Source organism: Hyposmocoma kahamanoa, unplaced genomic scaffold (assembly GCF_003589595.1).
Source record: "Hyposmocoma kahamanoa isolate Upper Pololo Valley unplaced genomic scaffold, ASM358959v1 182, whole genome shotgun sequence".
In the NCBI taxonomy this organism is placed as follows: domain Eukaryota; kingdom Metazoa; phylum Arthropoda; class Insecta; order Lepidoptera; family Cosmopterigidae; genus Hyposmocoma; species Hyposmocoma kahamanoa.
In genome coordinates this window covers 551,473-568,458 of record NW_020653713.1, presented here as the reverse complement: position 1 = coordinate 568,458, position 16,986 = coordinate 551,473, and the positions used below count along the sequence as shown (strand labels likewise).

The 16,986-nt window shown below is 38.9% G+C and overlaps 1 long non-coding RNA gene across 1 annotated transcript in view; it reads right to left on the bottom strand.

Moving 5' to 3' along the window:
- The window catches only part of LOC113226167, a 41,156-nt gene extending 26,136 nt beyond the window's left edge, over positions 1 to 15,020 (bottom strand). The window contains exon 1 of the long non-coding RNA XR_003310069.1: positions 14,926 to 15,020. This is a non-coding gene — a long non-coding RNA (uncharacterized LOC113226167). The remainder of the gene's footprint in view (positions 1 to 14,925) is intronic.
- Between the last annotated feature and the right edge of the window lie 1,966 nt (positions 15,021 to 16,986).

Genomic DNA, 16,986 nt, shown 5'->3' with positions numbered 1-16,986 from the left:
GTTTAGTTCTGTATATATTTGTATGGTGAATGTATGTATATTTATTTCTAAGATTGTTTTTGAGTTAAATTGATGGCGTATCCTTAAATAAATGAATAAATCAATAAGCTCAACACTCGTTGAAAACCAAATACAAAGACACGACACCAAGCATATAGAAAAATTCGTGAGGTCCGCTGGTTCCTTCCGTTGCTTAATTGGTATAGCGTCTGTCACGCTATGCTAGAAGGCATCGGTTCGAATCCAGCCGATTCGAAGGAATTTTTTCAAAGTGTTCAATGTTTCTAAATAATTATAACAAAGTATTGGAGTAATTTCACGTAAAAAAAATTGAATATCAATTCAATAAAAATTTAAATAAATCAATCCACTGCTGTGCACGGGTCTCCTTTTAGGCGATGACTCATTAGTCTCCTCTTTCTAACCGTGAAGGAAAACCTTGTGCTGAAATCTGCGATGGAGATTCACGTGTCTCTAAAAACGTGTGAAGCCCCCAACATTGGACCAGCGTGGCGGACTATGGTCTCAAATTTCTCCTTGGAAGAGACCCGTGGCCAGCCGTGAGGTGTATAATGGGTTGTCGACAAAATGAATATAGTAGGTATCAGCGCTCACCGGCAAGTCCTAGCCGTGAGCAGTAAACACAAATCTAACGGCGGCCACGGCTCTCGCCACCTCGCAGGCTATTGTACAACAAAAACTGATAAGAAATGAAACGATTGCCGTTTTAACTATTACGTACTTCTTTAGAACTGCAGTTATAGTTTTACGTTGAAGATAGCAGTTATAAAAAGGCTACTGGGGCGTCTTTCAAGTGTAGGTACGTAGTGGGTACTCTACAAATACGTATAGACGTAGACCACAAATAAATGAATAAATATATTCAGTATGTTGAGTGAAAATATTGGTCTTACGCGATGAAAGACCTTAAAATGCAAGGCAATTGCGTGCTCTACTAGGTCCCTAAGGATAATCTCGCTCTACAAGCCCATAATTCAAAACGCGAGCGGTAGATCACACTTTGCAGATTAACAAAACAAAACTCCAACAAAGCGCGTTTAGCAAAACAAATCACAAATTCATTAGACGTATATTATTTCCATAGCATTAGTGCATGGGATGCGCACGCGCCTATAAATTGTACGGTTCGAAAGCTGCGGCCGCGGGCGCAGATGCCTTCGCCTGATACGCCATTGTAATATGTATAAAAGAGTAACTGTAAACTCGGAACGTTTAACAACTCTGTATGGATGGTCTCTTCTCTATCTTCGCCTGCGAAGATATGTAGTACCTTAGCATTATTAATCTTAGTCAAGTTTTTATTGAAAGATGTTTTGTTTAGGTAATTATTCAATAGGTTGAGCAAAACGTTACTTACGAGCGGTTTTTTGTATGGTAGGTGATTTGTCTGCAATGATATTCTGTTGTGCGGACATGGCGTAGCATAGGCAACAGTAGTTGTAAATCGTCATCATCACCATCATCATCGTCTTCCACCAATTGTATGTCCTGGCCCAGAGCAAATTTTAATCACACTGTTGGTATAGTGCCTTAGATCCGGAAAAACCGCGAAAGTTGAAGAACTTAACATTAAAATAATTTAAAAAATTATGTCGTAACTTAAAAATTAAAAACACCGAACGTGCCGTTTCAAATTCGACATTTCATATTCATAATATATCGTTATTTAATAAATCGTGAATTAATTAAACATCACCAATTCGTAAGGCAGATTTCAGAGAAGAAGGACTAAGATGCTCAAAAAGACATTTGTTCACTTTTTTTTATTAAAAAAAAATGGTTCATCAAATCAACCTGAAAGAACTAAATGGGTTTTTTTTATAATAGCAAGCGACGGGACCAACAAGTCGAAGCTACGCGCCTGTCCATAACTGTGTTTCAGTGCCACTCAGAGCTTTAAATCGCAAAGATCTGAGGGGCACTGCCACTGCGCCCGTCACCCTGTGACATATTAAGTTGACAAGTCCCAGGTACCTGTAATTTCACCAGCACCCTTCAAAACCGGAACACAATAATGCTGCTTGGCGACATTACTGCTTGGCGGCAGAAGTAGTTAAAGAGGCAACACTATTTAGACGAACTCTTTCACAAGGAACTCTACTGCTGCCACACTGGGTAAAGCTATAATATAACTTTAGCATAAATATTTTATTACAGAATAGTTATAAACTTGGTACCTAAATGGCAAATTTTGATTATCAACATGTAGCTTAGTATATAAACGTATACGTAAATAAATTTATGGAGACTACGGACAAGAACAGCTAGTTTATTTATTAACTTATTTTTTGTCGTTATTTCGCATGAAAAAACTTCTTAACAAAAATTCTTGCATTCAAAAATTTATAAACGCACTGTAACGCTAATGTAGGGTTGTTAATTTCTTTACAACTTACTTGCCTTCTAAGACGTAACAGAGGCATTGACAAGTGATAGAGTGATACGTTTCATTTCCTTTCCTTCTTTTAATTTAAAAGCTGCGTTCTCGTGTGACCTTTCCGGCGTGCTTCCGAACGCTCAGGTTTTTGCACAAAAATGAATGGCGTCCGCGGATAGAAATCTTTTCTCACGGCGCCCTGGGAACTAATGGGAAGAGGGCATAATTCCTTACAGTCTCGCTGCTTGCCACAGGTGCAGTCGCATTTCTTTGCCTAACTCGTGATTAAAAGCGAACACGCAAAGAAGGCATTTTGTTGTTTAAATTACCGCCATTTTATTGCTTTAACTTTTTTCGACTCTACATTTCTGAAAGGAATCTTAATTATTCAAAGTAAATTAGACATTATTAACATTTTCTAATGTTCTTTCTCCGCGAGTGTGATTATTGTTTTACTTTCATACACAGACTTCCTAGACAAGCTCTCAAACTAGTTTGATCAAAATCTTTATTTACTAAGAGCGTTCGGAAATTTTAATTATATGCTAAGTTCAGTGCGTGAGGTTCCATACATTATCATTTGTCTCGAGTTAATCGAATCAAATGCCTCTGACTTTGAAATGTGGAAACGTGTCTAATTTCGAGGACAATCTCTAGCAAACCGCAGCGAGGCTTGATTTGTGCCGGCGCAGGGAGCGGGGGAGGTGAGGGGGGTAGGATAATTAGGCGGGAGGCGAGGAAGGTCGTTGCTCTTCCACAGCCTCCGTCTGCACCTCATCACTAGGATGTCGCGACAAAAAATATGGCCAAGTGTTAGTCGCAAAATAGAATGTACTTATTTACATGGCGCAGGATTTCGATCTTATTTATTAAACGTAAAGATGCACCAGTTTCGTTATTAATAAAATTAACCAAAGTATTCTATTCGTAAATTTACTTTACATATTTAAGTGGTTATTTAAAGAATGACCTCTGTGGCAAAGCAGTTACGACGAAACGAACAAATTTTGGTAAATGGAATTCCCTATTTTGAGACCAGGCAAAGGGTGTGATTGTCTGCCTCGTTATGATTATTACATTTGACGTCGCCGTCGGTCACTGGCAGATGTCGCTTAAAAGTGTCTCTTACGCCCTCGCTTATTTGCTTTACACTGCTGGAAATAACCGCCGTGTAAAGTCGGTTTACACCAAGTCATTAATTACATACAGTGGTTAATTACAGTGTCGTCACGTAGGTCATTATGTGCTTAATTAAGGACTTTAAACTGCACAGTATTTTCATAATCAAACAACACATGTACCACTGTAAATTCAAATACGCGCACGAAATAACTGTGCGTTTATTCTCAACAAAACCATTATCAACCACTGCTAGCCACAGGTCCCTTTTAAGATGGTTTAGGCCATAGTTCGTCACTCTGACCCGAGGCAGGTTGACGACCTAGCACATTTTCCGACTGTTATGGCGACCCATACCTTAGAGACTTGTACATGTATGTCCACTACAGAGCATAGGTACATTTTTTGCATGTCACTCGCCTTGGTACCTCGCCAACCATTGCTGCTGTCTTTCAACTGCATACAAGAACTCGCATTTATTCGAATCGCACGCCACCACCGAAATCACAGCGCATCTCTGTTCCGTGTAACAATAGTAGAATGACTCGAGGAGTGCTATGAAACGGCAATCCGCTTGTAATTCTGTTTGATTGCGATTATGGCTCACACTTACGGCAATTATGAGTAGAGAAGTAGCCGCACAGTCCTCCTCCATTGTGCCACGTCAATTAGCATAGCGTTTGCGTCACAATCGCGTCCGAATCGTGGGAATCTCCATGTCGTTAAATGTTATTTTAATGCTGGAATATGGACGTTTTGACGTTCATCGAAAATGCTTATTTATAATTACAGTGTTTTATTACATATACATTTAATTCTTTACCTTCTTAATTAGCTATTGAAAAAATAATTGACAGATGTCGATGCACTTAAATGATTAATCGCTTTATTTTGAAACCACAATTAAGCATTCCTAGCCAAAATTAGTTGTTTAACTTTATAAAATATTATTAAGTATTCATCTTACAAAAATTATCTTTTCTATCTTATTGCGACTACGAAATCTTCAATGTGAAATTTAAGCGGTATGAAGTGATTATCCTTAGATAAAAGTCCCCACGCTCATGGATGGTAATCACGGGTAATTATTGCCACAACGCTCTGAATGTTTCCACGCAATTAAATATTCATTACATTACGTACTTCTCTCCGAAATATTACCTACAATTTTGAACCTTTCCACAAAAGCAACAAACCTCTTGGAATTTGTTTTGTAGGCATGCCCGCGGTCGACATCTACAGTCATTAAGGACACACGAATTCCGCTTTTCGGACGACGCCGTCCCACCATTTAGACCGACTACGCTTCCCAGCCTGGTGAATTGAGGGACTTGAACGAGTTGATTTCCTACAAACGTGATAGGCTACAGCGATGGTAACCTAATGGGAAAATGGCTACCTTCTTCTCAATTGGGAGATCGATAGTTCGAATCCCTGTGGCTGTAACTACAATTTTTAAGTTACGGAAATTTATGAATGTTATATACTTATAGTTGATATTAATTATTTCTAATTTAATTTTAATCATGTAATTGGAAATTGACATGTGCCATCAAAATTGTGCAGTGTTACATGTCATGTACCTACATTAGCTTAAAAACAGCTATTTTATATCCAGGTGACTTGCAAATAAACTATATGAATGTGAAATTTTTTTATGAAAACTGCCCGTCGAAGTAGGTTCGCATAAACACAATATACTTCATGCCGTTTTCCCGTCGGTGTGGGCTGGGACCACACTCTTTCAGTCGTCAAGAAAGGTCACAAACCCTGGCATTGGGCGAGCGTAGCAAACCATAGCCTAAACCTTCACGATAAACGAGACCTGTACCAAAGTAGAACATATAACGAATTGATGAAGATGATGACATACTTACGTCTATCAAACTAAATAGACTCCATGTAATCCTTGGGGTTCCACGTATTGTAATGTTTTTACCAAGTGCGATAATTAAATTTTTGAAAGTTTCGTCAACAATTTCAACATACCGTTATAATGGTGCAAATGAAGTAGAAAATGTGTAGGTACTTGCCTAAGGCGACGGCGGCCTCTACTTATTTCCAAAATTAATATCTCCACAGGTGTAACGTAATGATAATATAATAATGTAATAGACTTTTTGTTTTGAAGTCATTTAAAATTACAACTCTAAATACGGTTACGTTTCGTAACGTAGCTAGTAAATAAATGAGATTAGGTCGCAGCCTTAAGCGCCTGTTCACTATCCAATCCCAGGTCCCGCTGCTGGTCACTTCACACGTTCTGCAAGGGTTGTGAACCTTCCTCGACCTCAGGTTTTATCACAATGTTACTGCCGAATATGTAATGAGTGCAGTAAAACAAACCTACTGCATCAAACATCGCCTCGCAGTCTTTTCACCGCTTTGTTTTATTATCAATCGTGGGAAACAAACGTGCGGAGCTTCTACGCTTTGTAGAATATACGAAGAGAAATGTTGGAACGATTTCTACCTTCCTTACTTCGTTTAACGAACCACTGTCCTTCCGAAGGTTCATTAATGAAATAACAAAACATTAAAACGGCAATAGCGCTCCTTGTGAAAGAGTTTGTCCAGGGAAGTACTGCCTTACCTTATCTATTTCTGCCACCAAGCAGATCACAGCATTTGCGTTCCGGTTTTGAAAGGTAAGGGTGCTGGTAAAATTACAGGCACATAGGACTTGTCAACTATATCTCTAGGTGTCGGGCGCAGTGGCAGTGACCCTCAGATTTTTGCGATTTAAAGCTCTGAGTGGCACTGTAACTGCTATGGCCAGGTGTGTCGCTTAACACAATTCGTCTCTTCGCTTGGGATTATAAAAAACTGACTGGTGTCGTCAACTGTTTCACTTCAAATCGACCAGTTTTGCCGTAATGGACGAAAATTTAAAAATTATATTATTTAATATTTAATTACCGATGAAATGTGATTCCGTTTTATTTTGTAATTAGATGTTTTGCTGTTTTTCCCACACCACCGAATGGAACAGCCCCCCCATAGTTAGAGATATTATCTTTATTACAATAAATACAGAATATTTTTGGAATATACGAAGACAGACACACAGGTCAGTTGTTGACGCTGTACTATTTTAGACTTCTAATTTTTGTGATTTCAGCGCAAACGAGAATTGATATTTAAAAGTGGTACAAGGCCCATTTGCCTAATGAGTTGTCAGGGATGGATGGGATATAAAATTTAATAAACAAAATCAAACTAAAATTAAAAAAATAAATAGAAATTGAAAAAAAAATAATAAATCGGTTTTTCATTTGAAATATAATTTTTTGATATTTCGCTGGTGCCACTTACGTAATTTTTTTAATTCATTTTTCAGTTTGCCCAAATAAGTCTTTATGAATTTTGTAATATTTTTATTATTATTGGTATAAATTACATATTCTAAGAATGTAGATAGAGTACCAGATAGCAATATCATTCATTCATTATTACACTTTTTTATAATAATAATAACGCACACACTCAACATAACTTAATTGAGATCTATGCTGAGATTGGTTGATTTTATCAAATGTCATTCCCAATAGCGGATGGTAAAAGCCTGAGTATATATTTAATAAACTTCACTTTGAGTTGAATTTTATAATAATAGTTAGTTTAGGCATAATTTCAGGCTCATTAGGACACCAAATTCCATATATCTATGAATCACCGTGTTTATAACACAGTGAAATAAAATGAACTGAGCAATCACTACCGTAGTGACTTTTAAATTTGTCCGCGTTGGCCAGCCTTTGCTACGGCCACGGGCGGGATGGAAATGATGTGTCTCACGATTACACAACGCTTCAGAAAGAAACTGTTTTTATTTTCGCGGGTAAGAAAATTCTAATTCAACGGACAACTACCCAAAAAATCTGTTTAACATTAATGACAAACAATTAAAAACAATATACGTAATCAGAAAAATTTTAATTTCAAATTTGAATGCGTTTAGATTTCTATACGAAATAATTATAATACTGCGTTTTGGTAATCACAATAAAACTGTGTACACAATACTAATTAAGAAAACTACAAAGGCGCGAAAGTATTACAGTAATCGGCAAAATTTTATTATATAATTCGCAAGAAGAAACCAATACCGTCACCAAATGAAAATGTCACATTCAAATTTAAACTTACTTTCAGAATTATTAAAATTAATTTCCCGAAAATTTACGTTTTCGTATAGTGAGTATTTGTTCCAATTGTTTGAATGTTCGATAAATGTAACTTACAGTTATGACAGAAAAATGTTTCTAATTATAGGTTCGATGACGTAATATAAAAATTTAGGTTTCAAATTTGTGTTACGCCTATTATTGTTGTAAGTGGTGATATGTATGTATATTGTTTCATCCTCGCAGTTGGAGGTGATAAGCGAAATTTTGAACTACGAATTAGTTGTAAAACACATTTACCGCTAGAACTATAACGTCCTCGTGTTACTTCTCCGATTAAATATTTCGTATTAAAGTCACTGTTGTTCATTCTTGTTGTGAACAACGTGTCAATTAACTACCTCTACCTCTACTGCTTCTAAATTAATTAATAAACGTTAGATAAAATTACAAATAACACTTTAAAGGTTTATTTTAGTTTTGTAGGTAAATAAACATCCAAGTATCCGACCACTAGTTATAACTAATATAAAGTTATAATAAAATGTCGCTGATTGTAACAAAAGATTTTAAACTCAGTATTAACTCTCCACACGGCGGAATCGATGACCAATAAGCTATTCTCGTCTGTACCAACAGCATTCCCTAGTAAACAACGACCATATATTGTTGTAAGCTCCACCACGCTGAGTAGTAACACCACTGTTTACAAATCGCTTGTCTCACAAGCCAAGTCCGTTTCAATATACCGTCCGAGCTATAACTGTTTGTCAATTTTATTACCTACTTGTGCCCACAGTAGACAGTTTACTACCCTGTTCATATATGTTACAAGCTTTTGTTTATCACGAGGTTTCAACGCTATCAACATTGAAAAACAACACTACCTAACCACCTACCATAAAAACTAACTACCCTTACTTTCTGTCACGCGCTGCCTAGCCTAGGTATCTGGCCACCGGCTGCGGCTGGTTGGACTTCCCCTCCAGAATTCCGAGCATGTCATTCCCTTAAACTGTGCGCACTGGTATATCCGGCTTATCCGGGTCAGATTTACTCTGGCTAGGTGTCGTGCCAATTAGCAATAAGAGCTAGCGAGTATGTTTTAAAGAAAAGTTCAGGCGATTATATTCACGTACAATCAACCGCGCCATGCGTTTTATTATAACTCCATGCATTGCATGCATACTTCTTGTCGGTATGTCTCAAATAATGAAATAAACATTCAAGTCGTACACGCCCATCGCGACTTCTGAGTGTTAACGTTTGTTTATTGCGTGAAATTTGTACGCGGTTCATTTTTATTAAAGTGAAACTAGCTCCTTGTAAAGTTTACAGTCACGGAGCAAATCTAGATCTATTTAGGAATGTTAGTATATACGGGTTTATTGCTTATAATTCGTAGTTTAGTCGTACGCCTTGTTATTCAGGTATTTATTTAGTTCGAGATTATTTTTTCGAAAATGGAAGGAATGTCAAACAGACAGCAGTTAAGTATAAAATGAAAGGGTACAACCTTTTCAGTAACCTAAAATGCTTTCTACGACAACACAATTGAAAGGAAAAGCAATTCCAATTTGATGAACAAACCTTTGTAACCTTAAACTACATTCCCGCATGTTTAGATTACCATTACTCAATTCCGATCAAATTATGTTCAATTAAGTTCAACAGACGACCCGAGGCTTTTCTAAAAACGTCATTGTTGCTGCGAAAGCCGAGAGCACAACCGGCAAAATGATAACCCATCACTCGAACAATCATCACAGGGACAAAAGGGCCGAAACAGTTACACTCGGCGTTGCAACAGACCCGCTAACCGGCCACCGTGTCATTACCGCTCACCACTTTACAAAGGACTGTAGACTAACACCGAAATAGTACAAACATAAAGACCGAGAGACGTCTTCGGGAAGCTCTGCGTTTGCTGGCCGAACACTAACTCTCGAGCATTTGTGGTGGTCGTAGTTTCTCCCAATTACACCGTCTCTAGCCGGCGATTGGCCGCCACGAGGAATCTGGCCTGTCGTGACTGTGATAAAAAACTGACGCAAATTGCCGATACGCCTCGTGCACACAATTTCATGCTCCGACTTCTCAAAGAACAGTCTAGATTCGTCATAATTTTGAACAACAATGCGAATACACGAAACTGGTTGGAGATTTGAAAACTAGGGTTATTAAACCCGTGCTACGAATTAAATTAATTATTAACAGAGACGGCTAACGAGAATTTAATGCGCGTGGAAAGAATCGAGTCGCTCTCTAGATAGCGTTAACGGCTCATCCGATTGTATTGGCATTTCTATCAAAGTGCATTGGCATTGGGATTTGGGCGGCGTGGCGCTGGCAGTGATGATCTTGGCGCACATTTGTTTCGGCAAAAGGTTACGAGGGCACCGTAGTTATCTATGGGTAGACTCATTTCTAATGCCCCGCCTCCTTGCGTGTCTCAACAAGTTACTATCGTGCTTCAGCGTCTATTTTTCAACTCGTACCTCATATAGGTACCTATAGTGTGAAATACAGCGCATTTATTATAACTAGAGATCGTAATAGGCAACTACCTAAACTTGAACGAAGTAATACATACACAGACGGAGTAATACTTCCGTCTAAAACCCTGGAATATTTTCCTTGTAACTAGCAATTACTTTACTACGGTAGGGTACGGTAAAAATATAATTTTATCGAGTTCTTAGGTTTTCGCGATTGTTACACTTAGGAAATGAAACTATTTTTCCGGATTCAAATTGCGTACATTTGTGTTTTTCAAAGAAACCAACATTTCGGGCCCTTTATGGATCCCTTGGTCACGGTTGAGTCATCTGAAAAGTAGTTTCATTCCCTAAATATAATTTTGTTTTGATGTTTCGCCTTTTGATTTTAAATCATTCCGTGATTTCAGAGGGAGGTATTTATCAACTCTACGTGGATTACTTAAAATATAGGTACAGATACTCCGCCTGTTCCGATATCTGATTATAACTTCATGACAGTCAGTTCACAAAAACCTAAGCGGCAATACTATAATAAAGTCCGCGAGCAGTTAACCTGCAAATAATACCGTTTTAACTGAAATTAAACCTCAACGTCTCGAAGCATAATTTAAGATCTTAGTAATAGGATATTTCAAATGCAACACTAACGGCATTCTCGTGTATAAAGGATGATGGTTCAACTCTTCACAAGCTTAGTGACTAATCGAAATCTACAAAAGTGTAACAATTTAACTCTATAATAAACGTAGTTGGTCAAGACAAACTCGCAAAAACATGCATACAGGACACTATGTCTAAAAATAAGTTTGCCCTATTTTACAACTCTATGTAAAATGACCCTTAGGAACGTGTTCAGCGCGACAATGAGGTGAGGTCATCGACAGACTGTCAAATCATGACAGAAGATCGAGCGGAGGCTTATCTCCGGCGATTCGTTCCGGGCGCGTGACCGCTGCGCCTGCGCAGCTCCCTATAGAACGGGTGCTACGCCGATTGAAGCCTCGTCATCTCCATTTACTACATTGAGTGCTTTAGTTTAACATCTTCAAAACCCCACCAATCATATATCTATTCTGATTTTCGAATTCTTATTTCAGATGTGATGGGACCTGACGAAGACCATAGCAATCATTTAGGAATGTAGTAGCGTGATTTCCCTCTATTTAGCTCAGTGCGTATAAATCTTTAGCTCTGTATAGATTTTTCAATTGTGTCTGTGGCCGAACGGTTACCATGCTGGACTGCCACGCAGAGGTCCCGGGTTCGATTCCGGGGCCGGGAGATATATTTAACTTACATTTATTTCTCTCGCGAGTTAAGGTGTAATTTGTGTTTATATATACACAACGCGTTACAGGGTTATCCTTAGTGCGGGGCTATGAGTGTATCCGCGTCATTATTATTATTATTCGGCAATCTTACCATCCCTGAAGGTCGATTTACATCTTGGGGAAAAAAAATCAACTCGGCGCTATATACAAAGTTTTAACTGCTTTGACGAAAATATACAAATAATGCCACAAAATGCTATAATAACCACGCCACATGCTTTCCATATTTCGATAGCAATAACCTCCTTTATACAAAAGCACTGTTCCTTTAACCAAGATTCTTCGAACGTCAAACGTGATGAGTTCAAGCTATCGATAGACTTTCGAATCATCTCTTCCAATAGCGGGCTATTATAAAAGCACTCGTAAGCATTCTATTCACGATCGTTTTTCTTTTATCGCTATTTGCAATTCTAGACCAGAGTTCATCTTTTTAAATTTATGATGTTATTTGAGTATAAAGTGCAATGGAAATGTCAAGTCTTAAGTAGTGATGAAAAACAAATATAGAGACTATAATAAGTACAATATTAGTACACACACCGTACGACAACGAACCTAGTTTTAAACTTTTCCACTTATAGGTAAGTCATAGATAAAAATAAATAGACCAAAGAATGCGTAAAAATGTCGTCGAGTATTTTGTAGCTGTTTAGGGCGCTCATACATGTCATGAATGTATTAAAAGGGGTGACACACACGGCTGCGGTCGCGGCGCCTTGACAATGAATTCCTCAGTCCTGTGACGTTATAGTTTTTGAAAATATAACCTTGAACAATGTGTAAATGGAATAAGATACAGTTTTAAACAGAACTTTGTCACGTTGTATGTGTATACCCGACCGAATTGGAGCACCCCCAGCAAATTTCATTTCTCAACATTATTTTCATCATTCATGATAAAAATTAATGAACAGACGTGAAAATTGGTGCACACTACTAACAGTGACCAAAAAATTATATTCTTATTAGCTGGAGACGGAGACATTGCTGTTTTGCTGCCGGAAGTACGTTTGAATTTTCCCACGAATATTCTTTCCTTCCGTATAACATCGTCTCCCTCCTGGCCAGCTGTCATAATCGACGTGAAGCAAAATTGTTAGGGTGTAGTATTTTCGGCACCACTTTACATCATTATGCTCTAGCTCGGATCAATACCGTTCTGTCAATGAATTACATTCATATAGAAAAACATAGACGTGCTATGATTAGAGGAGAATGTTCCCTTTCGAAAGCTAACTAAGGTCGTACGTCTTACTCAAATATAAGAAAAATGTCAAATACGACAGCTGTGCCCTCTACTGGAAACGACCATTCAATAGTCTTGGAGCTGAGTTTGCCATAATTGTTTTCTAAGACAATTATTGTATTGTATTTGGCAAATTAATAGAAGGAAGAATGTTGTACTCACATAAATCTCAGTATGTACATACAAATACCTATATAATGAAAAGCATTGTCTGTTTTAAGTAGACGATGACATACTAAGAGGTGCATTGCAATTATTTTTCATAGAATTTACTAGCGCAACTGAATAAACAAATATCTTATTTTCGTCACTATAAACGCAAATCTGTGGCAAGTACTTGCAATCGAGATAAGATAACGATTGGAATATCGAGCGAATAGCATTGAAATGTAAAAAAAAATCTGTAATTTTCGAAACAAAGCCTACAACTGTCCGCAGGAACGTAGATAATACTGAAATTAAGGAAAACGCAATGATAAATTGTAATGAAATAGAGTCAGAGCTAAATTTCGCGCGGTCACGGAGGCGAGCCGTGCGCCGTGCGCGACGGAGCGGCGCGGGCGCAGAAAAAACCTGCCTATTCAGTCCACTATAATAGCTGAGCCTCACGAGTATAAACCAGCCCTGCTGTGGTTGGATGCGGCACTTTCGGAAGGCGGCATGAAATCTAGTGAAATAACATCTCTTTACCTTTCGTTCGAGTCTCAAGTCAGCAAGTAAAAGACATGTCCCACGAAACGATTTTATAACTGGACGTACCTCCGTGTGTTGAAACCAATACAAAAGAACTGTCAGTATTGTATTCATATTGTGATCGCCAAAATTAAAGAATATTTTACTTTACTGCCCTATATTCATTGAAATCTAAACCCCATGTGTGTTTAGATTTACCTTAAATTGAACCAGCGCCTTTTGTGCTTTATACTTAATTTTATTATATTAATCCGTCACTTCGATATAGATATAATCATTGTTAGATTCAAATCATGTTTGTCTTTAATTGGTCAGAGATATCTAATTAGGTTGTTTGGGTAGATTGAAACACTAAAAGTAGTTCTAATTTCTTATGTTTGGGTGTCTTCAAAGAGTTCCCATTTAAAATTAGTAATACTTGGCATGGTAATTCTCTAAACATTTTTAAATTAATAGTGTCGGCTCCAACCGTTCGTGTCGTAATATTAGGAACTTCGAATCGATTAAATTTTGATGATTCGTTTCTTCACACGTTAAAATCAATTGGCTACGATTCGGGAGCAATTTTGCCTCTAGCCGTCTAGTTTTCTTAAACGGTTTAAAATGATACTAGACAAAAATGTTGCCTGGGAAAATGTCCCGATGTTTATTGCATATTTCTTCTCACAATCTTACAAATTCATTTCGCACTTAGTCAAGGTTCTTGTGTTACAATCTTATGTAAGTATACGAAAATTATCTTCAGTGTCGGGGCGTAGTGATTACCAGATGCTTGTTACAACACTATTACGAGACGGTGCCTATTCGCCGGCGACCGACGAGTTTTTGTTAGTTTTGTCTTGTAATAATGCGACTTGTACGTGTACCCCACGCGGTCATTACAATCAAATTTATGTCGGAACACGTGACACGACTACTCCAATTCTGACTCCACATACAATTTTGCCACACATGCAATTTGTAGAGTTCTACAAATGAACGTTACATGGAAAATCTTAATGCAAAACTTGATTGAGAAAAGAAAACAAATTGTTGAAAACGTTATCAAGCCTCAACAGACGAAAAACAAAAGAACAATGACCCAGATCCGGCAAAGATAACCATCGAATGTGACGCATGCGTGGAATCGATAACAGTACGTTTACAAGCAGCGAGAGCGGCGCGGCGGCGCGGGCGGCGGCCGTGGACGGTATCGAGCCAATATTTACCCAGGCAACAGCAACACGCAAAACACCGCCATCGACACCGTGTGAACCGGCCGGCTTCACACACTAATTGTGTTAGAGCCCTTACTTAGACCACACGCGGCAAGGAAGACTCCATTCCCTTGAAGACGACAAGAAATAAATATCATATTATACCTACCTATTCAACCGCTAGCAGCTGCACCGAAACGGAACGACAGATGCGCGTGAGCAAACCGACGCTGTTATTACAGAAACGACAAAACCGCGCCAGCCAGTTCCAAAGTTCAAAACTTCACCGTATTAATATGGAAAAGACTTACCGGCGAGTCGGGGCCGATGAGGAGGACGCAGCATCAGCGCACTCACAAATAGTACACGTGCACGAATGCCGCGGCCGCGCACCTGTCGCGGGCTGAGTTGCCATTTCCATATTTGAGTGTATTTAAACGAACGAGGCGCGCGCGCAGCTCAACGCGCCGAGGTGGACTGGCTGCCGCCGCGCGCGCTACCTGCGCCCACCTGTCCCCGCCGCCCCACCACCAGGAACCGGATGGTACTCCAAAACAAAACGGCTAACAAAGGACGTGCCGCGAATGTTCGCACCGCCACCGATCCCAGCCTTAACCCGAGGGTCATCCGGGAACGCTGTATCTGTTTACTCGCGACACCTGACTCGCGCCAAAAACCCAGCCATCACGCTCGTGTCGACGGGGCAGTAAATTACGAACGCCGACCAAAACGGACGAACGATGCAATCGCAAGAATTACCGATGCAGCTCATTTCGATGATGAAAGGGCTCCACATGCAATAAAGCATTCGATACAAGTAAAAGACAAAGAAATTGTTGACACAAAAGACGACGCTTTGTCACTTGCTGAATGTGCTCGAGTGGAAAGAATGATTGCACAACTAATTACCGAAAGTACTTGTAAATACAAACAATGGTCTACACCGGCTGGATATCGAGTGGCCGGTTTTGGTGCTCGCTTTTTCATAACACGGGATTGGTTTCGGTTAATTATTTACAAATCTGTTCCTGTGTATTTGTCAGCGGATGGACGCGCCCGCGCCGCTCTGATGCCTTCCAGTGTTATCGTCTCTATCGACCTTTATTGCCTATAGATATGATAACACTGAGGTTTATTGACTCTAATGAATCCCATAATATTTGATAGGCTCTATAATGTAATCCCTCTCGAATGTCGTTGACATTGATTCAATAGAAAGTACTCGAGAGTTTTACGTGAGTAGCAATGCTTATATATCTTATCTGAAAGCGGTAAAAACAATACGTCACCCAAATAGGAACTCTATTATCTATAAATATACACCTTACCGGTAATGAAAGTGACGTTTGAAAAGGAGAAAATGGATGATTTTGACAATGAAGTTCAAGTAACATTTAATCGCTAAAAGAAAATGTGTTTGGTAAATAGTAACAATTTGGAATCGGCAGAATTCACTTCCAACAAGAGTAGTTACAAATTATTTAGCTGGAATAGGCATGTTAGGTACACTGATGGTATCTTTCCGGACTTTTTCGCACATGTTGTGGTGCGCGATAAGCGGCGCGGCGAGGTGCGCCGGCGCGGCGTAGCCACGTCACACCGCTGATAACGCGCTCTGTGTGTTCGTTCGGCGTTGAAATTTTGATAGCTTTCTCGTGCGAAACGTTTATTGGATTCTCAATGAAAATCGAATTTGCGCTTGCTCCGATCTGTAAAATAATGCATCCAATAGAAAAGATATTGCTTATTGGATTCGAGTTTATTAGACTCTCATTTAAGGTAATTATTAAGAACGAAACATAAAGTAACAACGACGTTACCTATACAATGTCGCCTCTTTATTTTCATTCAATAGCTCTAATGCTCTCTAAACGCTCTAGAAGCTCTAAAACACTATAATCTTCCAAAAGAAAAGCTGTCTGTCTGCAGTGCCACTAATCTAGCCGAATACCTGCCATCTTTCCTGAACTCCTCGGCAACCGTTAGCAACACAGTCTCAGGTTGCCAGTTCCCTGTTTCATTCTGAGACACAAATAACGCGTCTAAGTCGTAAGGCTTCGTTCAAACGTCAAGTGCGATCAATCTACTACCGGATGGGTCGCATCCCGTGAACAACAAAAACGCCCGACTGTCTCCGTCACCTCATCGCTACTCGCGTAACAGACGAAGAAAAACTTAAAAGCATATCCTATCGAGCATAGAGGATTGTAGGAAAATTGTTTTGGAGTATTAATAAAAAATATGTTCGTTTAATTTGATGTGATGTAGGTATGTAGATATATATACCTATCATTCAGCTTTTTATGGGTTAATTAATTTGCACTTACAAAATGATAGACTCGATTTATAGGAACTGAAAAGTTACTGCGTAG